Source organism: Sorghum bicolor, chromosome 5 (assembly GCF_000003195.3).
Source record: "Sorghum bicolor cultivar BTx623 chromosome 5, Sorghum_bicolor_NCBIv3, whole genome shotgun sequence".
In the NCBI taxonomy this organism is placed as follows: domain Eukaryota; kingdom Viridiplantae; phylum Streptophyta; class Magnoliopsida; order Poales; family Poaceae; genus Sorghum; species Sorghum bicolor.
The window spans coordinates 24,959,592-24,972,461 of NC_012874.2; positions in this window are offsets into that span (position 1 = coordinate 24,959,592).

Below are 12,870 nucleotides of genomic sequence, written 5' to 3' on the forward strand. Positions count from 1 at the left end.
TTAAATGCCCTGGCTCTCGTGCCCGCGTCAGGCAGCGGGCGGCGTCCTTACACTCGACGCCTTCCGATTGGCTCGAGCCTGTTTCCGTATTCGACGGTAGCCTGCGCTCAAGCGCTGGTCGATTCGCAGGACGCCCTTTCCGTCTTCGAGGCTATGGCCATCGAGGACCGTACGTATGACTGGGTAGAGCGTCGAGTTGGAGGCCTCGACTTGCGTACGGATATTCTTGTCATGCACATCAGTTATGGTACCCCTTACTGATATCCTCGATAGTAGCCCCCGAGTCTTCATTTGAGCGCTGGCGCTCGAGTAGAGGCTATATTTTGTGGTCGAGTTTCCGTGGGGGCGCGCGAGCGACCCTGCGGGGGTAGCCCCCGAGTCCTTGGAGGAGTTTTTGACTCCTTCGAGGGCTATAATGCCTAATTTGTGGAAAAAGCCCTCGATATTCATCGTGGAAGGCTCTGATTGATTCGTTTTATGCGGGGGGGGGGGGGGGGCTCGACGTACTCTCGGTGGAGCGAGTGTCGTTTTCCCGAATGGAGCTCCTAACGGGTAGTCCAAGTGAGAACCTGTGCCCCTTTCAAGGGGGTCAGCTGTAGCCTAGAGGCGTTCCCATAAAGCGGGGTCGACGTGGTCGGGGTGACTGGCCTCGTTCGATTGAGTCCAGCGGCTAGATGCCTCCCTCTGGGGGGATTCCTCACGACCGTATCGACCCTGCCTTGGACATCCCCAGTGAATTCTCAAGGCGGGCCACGATTTTCGACCACTCGCTGGGCATCCCTGACTCTGGTACTCGAGATCGGCTGTCGAACCCATTCGGTGGGCTAGCCTGCGACCTCTCGAGATTTTTGGTGCCACGAGTATGTACCTTAGCTATCAGGGTAAGGAAGAGGCCGTGGCGGTTTGCCTTTCTGCCCATTGGGCGCGTCTTTTCAGGCAGGAGCCGTTGCGACACTGTATCGGCACAGAATTCGTAGCGTCCCGTCTGTGAGGAGGAAAAAAAAGACCGTTAGGCAGCGCATTTATGGGGGGAGTTTCCGTATTTATTGGATCTATCCGTTGGCGGGTTTCCGTCTATAAATATCTCATGGCCTTGCAGTCGTTCTCCCTTCCGCCTTCTGCCTCCATTCTTGCCTCAGCTCCCTTGCCCCCTCACGCGCGCGCACCCTCGAGCACCAGTGAGGTCGCCTTTCTCCCACCTGAAGATGCCTGTGAGGCTCATCGCCGCCGACGACTGGCGCCCATCGTCGATGACGGAGCGCCGGCTGTTGGAGCTTGAGAGGGAGGGACTCCTACGCCCCCGCACGTCGTCGTCGTGGCCGGAGTGGATCGCGCCGGCGGCGGACCATCGGGAGCCCAGGCCGCCGACGGGCTATGGGGTCTCCTTCGCAAAATTCCACCGCCACGGCCTGGGCGCTCCTCCGAGTCGCTTCATGCGGGCGCTTTGCCATCACTATGGGGTGGAGCTCCAGCACTTCTCCCCAAACTCCATCACCATCGTGGCGGTCTTTGCCGCGGTGTGTGAGGGCTATTTGGGGATGATGCCCCACTGGGATTTATGGCTCCACCTGTACCGGGGTGAGCTTTTCAACGCTCCCACCGGAACTACTGGTGTGAGGAAACCCGTGCGGGCCTGGTGCCTCAATCTGGTGCTGAAGACCGGCAAAATGGAGAGGCCGCGCGAGTACATCCCGGTGGGATTGTCATCAAACCACGCCGGATGGGACTCCCAGTTGTTCTACTTGCAGAACGATGATGGCCTCCTTCTTGCCTACACCGGCCGCTTGATCTTGGAGCGCCCGGAGAACTGGACGTACGGCGTCGTCCAAATTCACCAGTCGTGACTCTCGGCCGTCCATCATCGGAGGGTTCTCCCGTTGATGTCTCAGCCGCTGAGGATGGACGAGATGGGTCTCGGCGTTTCGTCTCGCGACCTCAAGGCGTGCCAGATGTTCAACGAGGCTCCAGCGGACGATGAGGTCACGACCCGGGTCAGGGCGGCTGTCACTGGTGACTTCTAGCCAGAACATGTTAATGGCTTCCCTATGAGGCCTGACGTGGGATCAATCGATCTGGTAAGTTCTTTTCTTACATATGGCTTCGATTCTAGATTTTCTTCGATCCTTCTTTAAGCTTGTCTTTGCTCTTGCAGGGTCCGATCGACGTTCGGTCCTCGAGGCCTCCAGTAAAGGAGGACGAGGTCGATCGCGACAAGCGGCGCCAGTCCGCTGAAAAGGAGAAGACCACAAAGGACTCAGAAAAGAAAAAGGAAAAGAAGAAGAATCTCGATCGCCAAGCATTAGAGGCGCGTCGAGCAAAGTCTAGGCAAAGGGGGGAGCCTGAAGAAGAATCCCCCAATGAGGATGATGGCGGCGACGGTGACGACGATAGCGACGACTCCGAGGGGATGGCGTCTCGTCTCGATCGGATCCTCGAGGGTCCGCCTCGAGGTGACGTCGATGCCCCGAGGACGGGAGCACCAAAAGAGGGGCCAAGCGGTTCTCACCGCGCCCGTGCTGATTCCCCTCCCGTGCCTGCGCAAAGTCGGGCCATCCCGCGCCCCCAACCTCCCCCTGCGCTAAAGGCGGGTGACCAGGCTAAGCCCCAAGCGACGGGGCCGTTGACCCATGGCCGTGCCGCGGCCTCCGGCAAGGGGGAAATAGGCCATAGGAGCGCTAGCCCTGGCGCTCGCCAGGCGAGAGATGCTGAACCGAGGCCTGTGCCCATTCATGAGGGGCCTGGAGGCTCAACACGGGGTGGTTCGAGGCCTGCCGGTCGAGGAACCAAGTCTTCGACGCTACGATTCTCACCTTACTATTGTGTTTTCTCATGTAACGGCCTCTCTCATGTCCGTTCTTCTTTCTTTAGGTTGAAGCGGACGCTCGAGCAGGCCCAGCCCTCATTGGCTAAAAGGCTTAAAGTGGGAGCGGCCTCCAAAGATTCAGGTTAGCGGCTTATTTCCGTCGTTATGTGTTGTTCTTATGTCGATCATCGTGATGGCTGACCTTTGCTTTTTGTGTGTCTTATAGGCTCCTCCGACCCCCGACCCCCGACCGGTGCCGAGAGCGCCCCGCCCCTTCCCCTGGTGGGTGAGTCCGCCCCACCGTCGCCGAAGCGGGTCGAGGCACCTCACCCCCAAGAGCAGGAGGGAGCCCCCGAGCCTCCCCGATCTGGGGTCGAGGGGGATCATATCACTATAAGTGATGGGTCTAGCGGCGACGGGTCTTCGAAAGACGCTCGCCCTATGGACGAGGGGGTCGAGACTTCTCCTGTCGTGAAGCGGACGCCCTGTCCTGCCGGTCTTCGCTCCGTCGAGGAGCAGAGGAAAAAGGAGGAAGAGGAGCGCAAGCAGGAGACGCGGCAGCAGCCGCCAGACGAGCAGCGGCTGCAGCCGAAAGGAGGAGAGGAGGGGCAGCTGCCAGCAGGTCCCCAGCTCGAGGAGCTGCTAGAGCAGGACCGTCAACAGGAGCTGCAGGAGCTGCAGGAGCTCTAGGAGCAACAGCGGCAGAGGGGCCAGAAGTTAGAGGAACTGTTCGAGCCTCCCTCTCACAGTCCGCCCCAACCGGTGCCACCAGCGCCGCAAGAGCCCGAACATAGGGAGGAGAGTCTCCCGGTTTACGGTCCTCCAACCCCGGCGTGGCTCCGTCCAGGGGCGCCCGCTTCGATCCCAGCAGAACCGGGGCAGGCGGACGGCGTGGTGGCGCTGGCCTGTATGATGCGCACCCCCGTTGACCCTCAGTCCGAGATCAGGGGTACGATCTACGGCATGGACGGAATTGCTCCAGGATTCGTCCGGGAGCGTCGATCGTGGGAGGAACGCGTCCCCGCCGAGGATGACGAGATCGGGACGTCGGGCGGTGGTGGCGGCAGCGAGGCCGGGACCTAGAAGACGATGGACGACGACGAGCAGTTCCCCTCTCTCGTCGACTTGTTCCTGCGCCACGGGGGGTCGCTCAAGACCGTCGAGGAGCTCATCCGAGGCGTCAAGACACGCGCCGACCAGGAGATAGAGAACTGGTGCCCCGACCGAATCCGCATCCGGGCTTCCACCGATCCGTCTGAACCAAATATTTTCTTAGACGACCGGAAGGAGGCCGAAAAGTGGGAGCACGTCGAGGAGCTTCGCCTCTGGATGAAGCATACGGTGGGGCTCCTGTCTGACGTTGTTAACAACGGGCTCGGACAGGCCTACTTTGTAAGTGTTCTTCAGTCCTTAATACATGTAGATCGTTTGGTTTTGTGTTCTAACTACTCAATCGCCGGCTCACAGGACCTGAAAGAGACTTCCCGCATCAAATTGAGTTTCATCCACGCCACGAGAGGCAGCTGGGAGCAACTCCCCATCCTCAAGGACAAACTCCTGGAGTCACAGGAGAAGCTCCTCAAGGCCTACAAAGAGCTTTTGGCGCTTGAGGAGGAGAAGAAGGAGAGGGAGGTTGCTCTGGCTGAGGCACGAGAGGCCTCGAAGAAAGCGGTAGAAGAGGCTGCGCTTCTGAGGGAGCAGACCATGATGGTCGAGGAAGCCGTGTCCAAGGCCTGGGAGGAGGCCTTGTCTTACAAGAACGCCGTCACTGACCTGGACAAGGAGAAGGGCCTCCTCAAGACCGACCTGGCCTCCATCCGATAATCCTTCCAGAGGATGAAGGTGGAGTGTGTGAATGGCGAGATCGCCAGGAGCGTCGCGGAGGAGGCCAAAAAGAAGGCTCTTGAGGATCTTGAGGCGGAGCGGGCTCAATCCCGTAGCCTCTCTGACGACGTCGATCGTCTGAAGAGAGCGCTGTTGGAAAAAGATGGGGCCATCACGCGGCAAGGTGATCGAGGATCTGCGCGTCGCCAACACCGAGCTGGTGCGCTCCAATAAGGAGATCGAGAGGGCCAACACCAAGTTGGTCGGCGAGAATACGGCTCTAGAGGAGAGTCTTTGTGGTACGTTTCTATTGTCGAGTTTCCTTTTCGAGGTGTGCTTTAAGTTATCTAATCTCTCCGTGTTGGTCCTTGCAGGGCTTAAAGATGAGCTGCTGGCCGCCCAAGTCGAGGCCCGTTCCACCAAAGCTCAGCTCGAGGGGGAGGTCGCTTTGAATGGTCGGCTACGGACCGCAATAAGCGACCTCTCGGCCTCTTGGGAGCTCGAGCCTGTCGACGAGTCAAGGGAGGAGGCTCGAGGTGACGCACTGGTCGATCAGCTATGCTACCTAGGCGCAACGCTGAGGGATCGAGTGTGGGACGGTCTTCATGTCAGAGTGAAGCGGGCGATGGCGGTAGTTTGCTCAGGCTTTTCATATGATATGGAGGTGGTGTCCCATGGCTTCGTCACTGACATCTCCAAGACTGATGCGGAGAATGAGGAGAGGCTCCATGCCTTGATCGACGACGCAGAGGTCCCTGGGGAGAGGTTCGCCAACCTGTTCGAGCCGGAAGTACTTCCCCCTAAGACTAGCTCAGGCGCGGGCGAGGATGGTGAGGGCCAAGACGCGGACTGAGGCCTGCGAGCCTACTCTGGGTGCTGAGGCCCCTTGTATAGTACTTTGCTAATCTATCTTAAGTAATAATGTGTCTTTAAGTGGTTGTAAGATTTCTGAATGTTTATCTGTCTTTCCGCTCGAGGCTCCTTTGTTTCCTTTTGCGCCTACGTTTGTATTCCTTGTTTAGTCTTTCGTTTAAGGCGATCTTGGTCGCCTCAAGGGTGAGGAAGCGAGTAGAGTTTCCGTAGCCTGGGGGAGTAGGAGTTCTCAGGCTCGTTGTCTCTCGGCCCTTAAGGGGCTCGAGGTGCCTCTACTACTCGATCGTATGAGGTTTACTAAGTAGGGACGAAAAAATTGCTTGGTTTTTTCGGTGCTTGGGGGGGAATCCCCCTACTAGCCCCCGAGGGGGTATCGACTATGATGTGTCATAGTTGGTACTCCCTTCTAACATTGAAATTTCGACCAACGAAAAGAGGTAAATTACTCGAGGGAAAGATCTTTTTTATTCATGCGTTCATTCATAAGGTCTTGGTACGAAATGTACATGGAACAAACAGCTTTGAAATTCTAGGGTAGAATCGACGTAGCTGTTTGATGTTCCATGTGTTGGTGAAGATCGCCCCTTTCTCGTCCGCAAGCTTGTATGTCCCCAGCTTCAGAACCTCGACCACCACGTATGGGCCCTCCCAAGGTGGAGTCAGCTTGTGGCATCCTTGGTTGCTTTGCCACCGCCGTAGGACAAGGTCGCCCACGTTTAGATCTCTCTTGCGCACGTGCTTGTCACGGTAGCGTCGAAGCTTCTGCTGGTATCTGGCGGAGTTGAGGAGGGCCATGTCTCGAGCCTCCTCGAGTTGGTCGATCGCATTTTCTCGAGTCTCTTTATTTGATTGCTTGTTGTATGCTTTGAGTCGAGGGGATCCATACTCGAGGTCCGTCGGGAGCACGGCCTCGGAGCCATAGACCATGAAGAATGGGGTGTATTTTGTGGCCCTACTCGGTGTCATCCTCAAACTCCATAGGACTGAAGAGAGTTCTTCGATCCATTTCTTGCCGAATTTCTTCAAGCGGTTGTAGATTCTCGGCTTGAGCCCCTGCAAAATCATGTCGTTGGCACGCTCGACCTGGCCGTAGTTCGAGGGTGGGCCACTGCAGACCAGTTCACATGGATGTGATGCCGATCGCAGAAGACCAAGAACTTTTTGCCAGTGAACTGAGTGCCGTTGTCGGTGATGATGACGTTGGGGATCCCAAACCGGTGGATGATGTCAGTGAAGAAAAGGACGGCTTGCTCGAAATGGATGTTGGTGATGGGTCGAGCCTCGATCCATTTGGAGAATTTGTCGATGGCCACCAACAAATGGGTGTACCCCCCTTTTGCCTTCTGTAGAGGTCCTACTAGGTCGAGCCCCCATACCGCAAACGGCCACGTGATGGGGATCATTTGGAGAGCGTGGGCGGGCAGATGCGTCTGCTTGGCGTAGAATTGGCACCCATGGCATGAGCGCACGAGCTCGATGGCGTCAGCTACGGTCGTTGGCCAGTAGAAGCCTTGTCGGAAAGCGTTCCCTACGAGGGTCCGTGGAGCAGCATGGTGGCCACAAGCCCCCGAGTGTAGATCCTCGAGGAGTTTTCGGCCTTCTTCTATGGTGATGCAACACTGCAAGATCCCCATCGGGCTTCGTCGGTATACGTCGTTGCCTCCGCCGTAGATTACATATGATTTGGCCCGTCGAGCGATACGGCGGGCCTCGGATCGATCTTCTGGTAGCTCGCAGCGAATTAGGCAGTCGAGGAACGGTGTGCGCCAGTCAAACGATCGACTGGGCCACTGTTCCACCTCCATTACCTCGGCTGCCATTAGCAGCGCTTTGACGGTGTCGGTTTGCTGGGCAAGAGTGGCTTCGACACTAGGCTTCGAGCCCAAGTCGACGGGTGGCTCATGTAGATCTCTCGAGAACGCGTCAGGTGGGACCGTGCCTCGAGTCGACGCGCTCTTAGCGAGTTCGTCGGCCGCCTCGTTCTAGCGTCGGGCGATGTGGACGAGCTCGAGGCCGTGGAACTTGTCCTCTAGTCGACGGACCTCCTTGCAGTACGCCTCCTTTTTTGGGTCGTGGTAGTTCGAGGCCTTCATTACTTGGTCGATGATGAGCTGGGAGTCGCTTCGAACGTCGAGGCGTCGGACTCCTAGCTCGATGGCGATCTTCAGACCGTTGAAGAAGCAGGACGCCCTTTCATGGAAGATGTCTTTGAGGAGTCGCCCTTTCGTAGTACTGCTCAAGCGCTGGTCGATTCGTAGGACGCCCTTTCCGTCTTCGAGGCTATGGCCGTCAAGGACCGTACCTATGACTGGGTAGAGCATCGAGTTGGAGGCCTCGACTTGCGTACGGGTATTCATGTCATGCACATTAGTTAGGGTATTCAATAAGTCAAATCAAGATGTGCATGTGTGGCGAACGAATGGTGCATGGTGATGATGGTGATAACAATGGTGGAAGTCTAATTCTACTTTTGCTCTTTGAGGGGATACATACCTTTCTTCCTCTTTGAAATTTTGTGAGGAGAATGAGATGCTCTTCTTTTTTTTCTTTTTCTTTCCTCTCAGGTGGGTATCTTGTACCCCTAATTCTACTGTCGGACACTTGTCCATTTTTACCTCTCGTCTCACCTTTTCTTTTCTTTCGAGGTTCCGGGCACTTGCCCCTTTTTATTTCCTTGTATCCTTTTTTTCTCTCTTTTTTAAGAGCACTCATCTCTCGAGATAATATAGCAAGTGGTAGTAACAAGATAACTTGAGTATTTATTTCACAGGGAAAAAATAGAAATGTTTTTGGCTATTCTCTCCCGGATTAGGAGTAGAATATTTTTTTGGTGATTCTGGAGATGGAAATTGGTGGATATATGTGGATGGTACTTCCGGAGTAGAAGAAGCATGTATGAGTGAATGTGCAAGTGAATCTTGATTTAACCACATGACAACCTCCTAAGGGTCTACACAGCTTGACCACACTCAATGCTCATAATTAGTAAAAAGTAAACGTGTGGCTCAAAGTCTAGCAAGCATGTATATATGGCTATGGTAGGAATTTAAACTCTCATCATACAGGAACTCATCATGTAATATTTTAAAGATTTTCAAAGATAAAATTCTCCAGAATTCTAGCATCTCTAGGAATAGATAAACAGCAGCTCAACCTTCCCATATCATATCCGTTAACAACTTAGACTTCAGGTCAAGTTTTCATCCCACAAGTTTAGGTCTAGAGCAAGCTTTAAATTATAACAGTTATGTCTAAACTTGAGAGAGATCTTTAGTTTTGAAAATTAGGCATAGCAACTATTCATCACATCCATGCTAGAGTTTTATTATTAAGATTCAGATTAGCATAGCCACTTTATTTTTTTATTAAACTAAGCAAAAAAATATATATATATAAGGATAAAATCTTTATTTGGTTTTTCATAGTTATGTATATTTAATATAGTAAAAGTATAAAGATAGATAGAAATACTTATCAGGATAAATGGGGGTGCTCTCCCTCAAGCTGAATTTTGACGTAATTTCTCTTAATTTAGCTAGCAGGTGGCAGAGGTTAGAATGTCCTCCGTCTGCTATTCTTCTTAATTCTTAAATTCTGTGGAGCTCAAATAGACAACAAAGCTTTGTGGAACTGATTAAGTGTTAGCATAAATATGTAGCCTTCATCATGTTGAGCTTCCTCAATAAATATTACTATCTATTTTTATATTTTCATTTTATAAAGCAGAAAAGAAATATTTATTTTATTTTTATGCCACCACAGTGAATGTACTTATGGGTTTCATGCCACTCGTATATTCACATGGGGCTTACTATTTTTTAACATTTTTATTTTCTTTTTAGGATAGTATGAACATATTTAACTAAGTGAACTATTTAAAATAATTGAAAGGAAAAGGATAACTACCAAGTTTACCTCTTGGCAAGGAGTTCGGTGTTTTTAAGTCCTCCGAACGGGACTCTCTGTTTTCTAGTTGTCAGGGATTCGTTGGGTGGCGGAGTCGGTACTTCCGGTGGCGCCTCCTCTTCATGTATAGTTATCTTCTCTCTCCACACCTGACTCGGTGCTACGGTCTCCTCAGGATAATTGTGTTTAAACTGTATGTCTTCTGACCTTGTCACTTCTCCTTCATAGTCTGCCCATCCATCCTTGATGATCTGCCTCCACTGGTTGCGGTTGCGTCGCTTTCTGACCTGCTTAGATTCTTCAACGATATAGTTAGGGTCAGTAAAATAGCGGCGTACCTTCTCTGAGGGGAAGTGCAAATGGACTTCTCTAGTTCCAATGTAGATGATTGCTTTAACGGTGCTGAGGAACGGTCTTCCAAGGATGATGGGTGGATCATATTCGTCTTCTCCCATGTCAATAACCTGAAAGTCTGTGTAGACAAAATGATCGTCTATTTTGATAGGGACATCAGTTACTATTCATTTAACTTCTCGAAACGTCTGATCTGCCATCTGGAGCTGAATGTATGTTGGTTTTAGGGGCATGGTTCCGAACAAGAGCCAATAGGTGACTGCGACCATTTTGTTGATGCCCGATCCGGTGTCGCAAGTTGTCTTTTAGAAGTTGTATCCATTTATGGAGCAATAGATGCTTGGCATTCCTGGGTCATCCTTTTTGGTCAAAAATGGTGACTTAAGTTGGTGATCTTGGCCTCCATGAACTACAGTGACCATCTTAGCTGACTCGGTCCACACTTGCTTGTTCCTGTTCCTCCTATTGGTCCTCTTCCTTGATTCACGTCTGGATTGATCTGGAATTTGTGTAGTCTTGTTCTTGAAGGAAAATGTCTCCTTCCTCCCTTTGTTGTAGAAACTGATATTAGAAGCACTAGCGTAGATGACAGCTCCCGAGGTGTTCAAGAATGGCCTCCCTAAGATGATGGTGCCCTCTCATCATTACTGGTCTCTATCACCACGAAGTCTGCTAGGGCATATAAGGTACCAACTTGGACACAAAGGTTCTTCAGTATTTCTTTTGGAAAACGTAATGCCTGTTCTGCAAACTGCAAACACATGGTTGTTTCTAATAAAGGATTTGTAAAGAATTTTTCATAGAGTACCCTGGGTATAATGTTGACACTAGAGCCAAAGTCGCAGAGTGCTTCTGGGACGTCCACCATGCCGATGGAGATCGGGGTGACGGGGCGTCCTGGATCACCTCTCTTGACCGGCAGAAGGTCAGTAGTAAATTCAGTGACGGGGTTACTCCAGTTATTACTTGCATCAAACATGTCTACAAGATTTGTAGATTCTAATCTTTCCGGTTGTGATGGTATACCGGGGTTAGTAGCAGGAACAACAGCAGCTATTTGATTTAACTGGGATTCAATCATTTATTAAAGCTAATTTGATTCTTGATGGCAATAGAGAAATTATCCATTCTATTATTTATATTTTCTAGCATTTTATCATTAGATGCCAATTTCTTAGATAGGTTATCCATTAGCTTTCCTTGATTAGACACTAACTCTCTCAGAGGTGGAAAATTATTATTATTGTTGTAAGAATTGTTACCTTGATAATTACCTGAGTAGTTAGGCCTTTGCTGATTCCAATCTTGATTTTGTTGAGGACGGTTGTAGTAGTTGTTGTTGTTATTGTTGATGTAGATCACATCCTCAAGCATCTCAGGGCAGTGATTACCTAAGTGTCCAGTATCTCCACACTCCTCAGAAGTCATGTGAGTGTCGTAGATGTGCATGACTTCTTTCTTATCTCCAGCTCTATCATCGAGCTTCTTCATGAGCAGGTCTAGCTTAGCAGACAGCATGTCTACCTCCTTGAGCTGATGCATACCTCTACCTTTCTTGCATGTCTGGGTCCTCTCTTTATTCCAGCCTTGATTGGACGCCATCTTCTCCATAAGAGTTGTGGCTTGTGATATGGTAAGTGATAAGAATGCTCCTCCAGCTGCACCATCCATGGTTTCTCGGGCACTGTTGCCGAGCCCGTGATAAAACGTCTGCATCAGTAGCCAACTCTCCATTCCATGATGGGGACATTCTAGGATGTAGTCTTGGAAGAACTCCCATGCTTCTGGAACGGATTCATCATTTTGTTGCTGAAGACTTGTAATCTTCCCACGGAGAGCATTGGTCTTGTCCATGGGAAAGAACTTAGCCAGGAAGTTTGTTGAGCAGAGTGCCCACGTAGTGTTCTTCTCCTTCGTAGCGTAGAACCACTGCTTCGCTCTTCCTAACAGTGAGAATGGGAAGAGGCGAAGTAGTATAGCATCTCTGGGGACTCCTGATATGGTAAATGTGTTGCAAATCTCCAGAAAGTGTTGGAGATGAGCACTAGCATCTTCATGTGCCTTCCCATAGAACTAGTTGGATTGCACCATGTTGATAAGTCCAGGCTTGAGCTCAAAGTTGCCGTTGATCTCTGCAGCAGGTCCAGTGCGGATGTTGTCCGTAGTGGGAGCTGAGAACTCATGGATCGATTTGTTCGCCATGGCTTCGAACTCTGAAGACAAGTTCCGGTGATCTTCTTGATTGGATGAAGCTTCTTGCTGAAGTGTTGATGATCTCTTCTTGAGCTTGGCTCTTGTTTTCCTGAATAGGGCTTCGGGGTTGTCAACAAAATTTCATGGAAGATGTCTTCTATTCATACATTACCCTGCATAAGATAAAAATAGAAAAATATTGGGGTAAAACTGTATGAGAGAATAGATAAGCTCAATCATATTAGTGATGCGAATGATAACTCAAAATCCTTTATTCCATTCCTGATTAGTAATCAACCTTCCCCGGCAACGGCGCCAAAAATGCTTGTTGGGTATTCTTAACATCATTACCAAAAGTAGACAGTTTTCTTAATTCTAGTAACGGTGCCAAAAATGCCAAAACTATCCCTCATACCACTTAAGCCAAGTTGTCATCCCAGCATGACATGAGTGACGCGGTATTGAAATATGCAATTGCTCTTCTAAATAAATAATGAATGAGATCTGCAAGCGCACAGATTAATACCGATGTAGCATTTTAACCGGGAAGTATTCCAGGTATCGTTATTTATATTTTTACCACTGGGAAGTGATTAGCAACCATCAATATTGATTATAGAATATAATATGAGATTGAGTATCTATCATTGCATGTATAATTGAGAACATTTATCTAACTCTTTCATACAGGGATAAGTGTCACATAAAAGATATATGAAGTAATGAATAGTGACAAAGATAATTAATCTGATCAGCATAACTTTGCCACATAATAAATATGATAAGCACCTCAATTAGATATTCTAGAAAGTCATTAGCATAGAATTAGATTAAACTACAAGAATATTTCCTAAGTTATTCTCAACAATATAGTCTAGCATTATCATAGTTAGTGCAAGCATACTTAGCAATCACTG